Source organism: Asparagus officinalis, chromosome 5, assembly GCF_001876935.1.
Source record: "Asparagus officinalis chromosome 5, Aspof.V1, whole genome shotgun sequence".
Taxonomy (NCBI): domain Eukaryota; kingdom Viridiplantae; phylum Streptophyta; class Magnoliopsida; order Asparagales; family Asparagaceae; genus Asparagus; species Asparagus officinalis.
Window position 1 is genome coordinate 43,837,401 of NC_033798.1, and position 5,538 is coordinate 43,842,938.

Consider the following 5,538-nt stretch of genomic DNA (forward strand, 5'->3'; position numbering starts at 1 on the left):
AGGCAAGTTCTGAGCATACCAACGCCAACGGACGTCCCCTCGGGGTGAAGTCCAACAGGCTCTGAGACTGCAGCAGAAACAGGTATATCAACCCCTGCAGGCGGATTGCTCATATCACTCGGTAAGGGCGGGGAGGCACCACTTCTATGAAGGCTTTCAGCCCCGGGAACTGTAGTAGTATCAGGCCCAACGGCCGGTCCTATAGTTACACTCCTATATTAGCCAAATGAAAATTTGGACAAATAAGGAGAACCGGGACAAGAAGATCTCATGCATACCTGCAATCCCCCCGTCCTCAGATGCAACCGGAATGCCAAGAGTCATAAGAGTATCGGCCCAAGCGGCTGGTCCTATGGTGGTACCCTCTTATTAGTCAAAATGAAAATTTAGACAAATAAGGAGGATGGGGATAATAAAATCATCTGTATACCTGTAGATCCATCATCCGTAGGCATCTGAGGAATGCCAGGAGTCATATGAGAATCAGTCCCAGTGGCTGGTCCTATGATCGCACTCATATGTTAGTCAACAGTCAGATAAACATAGAGAAGTATGATATCCCTGAATCGTATGCATACCTGCGAGTCTGTCACTCTGAGTCAAGATGGATATGCCAGGGATCGATATCGGGCTAATCCCAATGGTTGGCGCTGCAATATTAATCCTTCGTTAGTCAGATAAAAGATCAGGCAAGAGGAAGGGAATCAGATATATACCGATGGATGAATCATTCCCAAAGAATGGTCTCTCGGTTCCTCTGGAAGTCTGTGCTCAGCCAGCATGTCAGCTAATAAGCCAGCATCGGGCTTCGAGAAGCTTGGCCTTCCCATCGCGACATCTGCAGGGTAACCTGAATGTTGAAAGATGAGGAAAGCTCGAAAAAGCACTTGCAGCAAAAACGGAAGATCTTCCTTCCCCATGCTTGAGGAAAGTAACATTGGATGTAGATATACCTGAATATGGGACTGTGGGCTCAACATTATTCATCTGCTCAAGATCGATGTTTAGATCGATGCCCAGAGACCCGTCATGAAGGGCGTCGCACATCTGCTGCATAAAGCAATCCATGTTATCAACACCAGGAGATACCGAACCCGGTGGGAGTTCGCCCTCTTCGAAGAACCCTGGAGCACGAAAACGTGGTTACGAATCCCAAAAGGTAAATCACCTTAAAGCAATAAAATGTTACCTTCCCCTCCATCAGCGGTGCTTCCTAAGTCCACTCCAAAAGGACGCTGACCATCGTGGGGTTTATGTGCGGTCTTCTTCCTCTTCGGGGCACCAACTCTCCGAGGACCAACGGGTCGAGCATGCACAGGCCTATCACACGTTTCAACGTGTGTAGGAGCTGGCGGCTCATGATCGTCGACTGTCCTACCTAAAGTGACAATAGCCATTCCATTAAATAAACAAGAGCTGTCATTTATACCAATTAGAATGGAGAAGGAAAATCAAAGAGGAAGGACAAACCGGTATCAGTTCTTCTCGGTCGGTGTTAGCATCCACATATTCTTCCTCGGAAGTCTCGTCGTCGTCACCCGTAGGAAGGAGCTCCTCATCATCTGGGAGAAGAGATTTGGCACGCCCCTTTCTCCGCTTCTGAGCAGGCTTGGATTCCCGACATATAGTTGGTCATAGCCGAACTGACGAGCAAAGCGGCAGGGGAGGTAAGGCTCTATGATGCATTGATTCTTCACCCGGAGGACAAGATACCCAACGCGGATGTTCACTAACCAGCGGAAACAACCAACGTCGAGAACAGTCCGGTCACTTCTAGGTTTCTCCTCGTCAATCAGCACGTCGTCATAGCGACCTGAAAAGTGAGGAAAACACTTGAAGAACTCCCAGCTCTTACGGACTCGAAGCTCTCGTTGAACATCACTGAATTTGTTCCCGAGCCATCTGCTCTTCTCCAACAGCTGCATGAAAGGAACGGGGACATCAACAACGCTGGGCGCAGACATCAAGTCAGGACGGTGAAGAACGAGCCACGCCATCAGATAAGCGTAAGGAAGCTCGACCTTCGGACAAATAAGCTCAGTCGATGGTGCAGAACCCATCTGTGTAAAACTACTGACTAGACACCTGAGCCCACAATGGATGCCAGCAACCATTGCTGGGAGCAGGGAAAGCTCTCTCCCGTAGGCTAGCTGAACTACAGGGAAGAGCACCTCGATGGGTAGAGCATCTGAAGGCTGTGCGGGACAACACATTTCTTCAACCAAAGGGCAAGGTAGCCTGCTAGTAGAGTCTGGGGCCCAATGGACTTCTGTGCACGGCAGAGGAAAAAATGAAACTTGGTCCCCGCGGGAAAAGCTCCCTCAGCACTGGCGATAGTGTAAGATTGAGCCTCAGCCTTCTCCAACAACTCATTAACGGCGGAAGGGGTCAACACGTCTAATTCACGAATGGGCTCGCTGGAATTACCCTCTATGTTCTGGAACAAATAGCTAGCAAACTGCTTCAAACTGACTTGCCTCTTCCTTTTCGCTAGAGCAGAAGTCTGGACCAAGGAGGTATAATAGTGACAAGTAAGATCCCAGAGAGTGTCATACATGTCGGGAGTATCTTTCTTCATACACTCCAGCTGCTGGTTCGAGGGGAAATACTCCTGATACGGACAATCCCCCATCGGAAGACCAGAAACATGATGCATCTCATGCAAGGCCAACCCTAACTCACCACCGCTGGTCAGAAAGGTGTTGCTGTCAGGCATGTAGGTCTCCAGCAAAGCCAAGAAATGGCGACAGCTGACTGGGATTCCGTACATGGTGGCTCGTATAGGTGCATACAACCCACTGCTCTTCAAATCCCTCTCCCAGCGCGCCAAGACGAAACTGGTCATGCGTGCCCACCACCCCTTGGCTAGTGAGGAAGCCCAACCATAGCATCTGTATTCTGGTGGAGGTAACCGTCTCCCCAGAAGAGCCAGACGATTACCCACGGTAGGAGCAGCTGCTGACACCTCGCCTGGGGGTGCAGTGTCAAGGCCCATGATCCCCGGTCGAAGGCCCCGAATATCGTGATGCCCGCTAGAACCAGGAGTCTTGTGATGAGAGGCATACCCGCACTGGACTCGCTCAGCATCATCAGTAAGATGCCAAGACATCTGCCGCTCCACGGCCTGTCCCTTCAAGTGACTGAAAGAATAATGTCGCGGAATGGAGGGAATATAAAAGACAGCCCCTTCGCTGAGAGTCAGCCAATGTTCCTCGCCAAGGGTCAACGTAGCAGGATCCTCGACATGGTCTCCAAACAAGAAACTCGGCTTCTTTAAAGCCTGAGTGGAGGTAGAATCCGCGGTGAAAGGGGCATCTGTAATGAGCTGGCGCAAGCAATGACGCCCTCCTTCCCGTATCAGATGACAGGATTCCTCAGGGCGATCTCTGTCAAACCGAGGGAGTGGACCAACGGCCTGTCTGAGAGAAACTGAAGAGAAGACCTCCCGGCTACAGCCAGTGTTGGCATGAGCAGGAAGGCTACCCGCGGGAAACTCAACTGCAATAAAGCACAAGGGTGGAGACAGAAAATCCATCTCATCAGAAGAATGATAAGCTCATTCACGGAATAATGTGAGAGACGATTTTGAGTGTCCTACACCGGAAGAACGGTATGCATCATCACGTGGTTAACGTGGTAACATACACCGATCTATAAGGTGTAGGACGACACAAAATCGCCCTAATATACCGGAAGACTTGAATTGGCTAAGCAAAACAAGTCTGAAACCTTAACCCCCGCGAAGGAGGGTATCGGTTCTTCCTTCATGACCCGCAAAGAGGTCAATCAGGGATACAGAAAATGTAAATTCTCACCCCCGAAGAAAGAGGCTGCTGGGGAAGATGTCACGGGAACCTCTCCCTCGCTGTGCTGCGACTGAGAACGACTCCTACGAGGTCGAGGTCGGCGAAGAGACATTGAAATCTGCAACAAAAAAGCAGCAAGTCAGGTACAAATATGAATACACGAAATTTAAAAGGGAAATTAAGAACTTTAATTAAAATCCTATGTGTAAATAGGATTTCATAATTGAAGTCTAGTTAAACCTACAAATTTCATGCATGCGAAACAATGATTGTCATTTTTCGCGGTGAATTTTGGTGAAATACCCAGAATACCCTTCGTGTTTAAGGCCAAAATTCAGGTCGAGGACATGCCCGGGTTGGGTCATGGTCATCATATCTGATCATATAGCACCCCCCGATACCCCACAATTTTGGTTAATTTTACAAATGAGCCCTTTTGTAGAATTTAACCAATTTTGCAAATAAACCCCTTCACAAACTTCAATTCAACGGCCACGTGCCCTTATCAAACTTTGGTTATTGTGTTGTGATCTAAGCTCCTGAAATTCCAGCACTAAATTTCAGCCCTTTTGCAAATAAACCCCTCTACAATTTGTGGGTTGCTTTTTGCAAATAAACCCCTCAAAAATTTCGGCCCCATGATAACCTTGCATAAAACCCCCCAAATTCTTGTGCCTACACAACTCATCATCAAAAAACCTATCCTCTAACTCATGAGAACATAAAGCTACAATCTTGTAAAAAAAAAAAGATCTTGTGAAGGGGACTTACCAAATCAAGAGGCTTTTCTTGAGCTTGAGGATGAAGGAGGAACCCTAGCTTGGGAGGAGAATTTCGACCAAGAGGGAGCACCAAGAAAATCCGAAATTGTGGAATGGGTTTTGAGTTTTGAAAACAATGGTGTATGGAAGAAGGAGGAAGAAGAAGGGGTTTGAAATTTAAGAGGGAATCCTTTTGAATTTTAAAAAGAGGGGGGAAACAAAAGGGGAAACAAACAAAAGAAGAAAAAGACAAAAAGAAAAAGAGAGGGGGGGTGTGGTCGCCAGTTTGTTTTCAGGAAAAGCTGCCTTTATCATTGATTTCATTAAACTCCAGTCATTACAATGAATTCGAATAACAAAGAAATAAAAATTACAACTTTCTTGAAAATAAACGCAAGATCCTGTTTTGCGGTCTCTTGCTTGCGTGGGTCTTTGGCCTGTGACGGGGACGTTGATATCCGTGGACCACCGGGCACTCAGATCTGTTCCGAAAGAATCAGACAGAGCTTCGTTGATCCGCGTGAGATCTAGAAGCCTGAAACGTCTATCTCGGCTAAAACGAGATATCAGCTCTTCTTAGTGATTACCGGCGAAGGGTAATACTAAGGAAAGGGGGGAGTGGGTGATGAAGACTCTGATGAAGACCTCTCCTCCTCGGTTGAAGCGCTCGACCACTCTTTGCTGCAGCAGGGCTTCGCCTTTCTCTCCAAAAATCCAGATCCAATCCTCCTCCAAAACAAAGGCCCAAGGGGGCTATTTATAGGCGCTAGGGGAGCTCTAGGGGGCCTAGACACCCCCTGGTGTCTCGGCCTGGCCGAGACACCCTTGGGGTGTCTCGGCCTGGCCGAGACACCCTTGGGGTGTCTCGGTTTGGCCGAGACACCCTTGGGGTGTCTCGGTTTGGCCGAGACACCCCTGGGGTGTCTAGGCTTTTCCTAGACACCCCAGGGGTGTTTCGACTTCCCGGGACT

The 5,538-nt window shown here is 48.5% G+C and overlaps 1 long non-coding RNA gene across 1 annotated transcript; it reads right to left on the reverse strand.

Moving 5' to 3' along the window:
- LOC109842724 lies at positions 311–594 on the reverse strand. The gene is made up of 3 exons (XR_002247358.1): positions 579–594; positions 431–502; positions 311–350 (listed from the first exon to the last, which is right to left on the reverse strand). It is a non-coding gene; the product is annotated as an uncharacterized LOC109842724 (long non-coding RNA).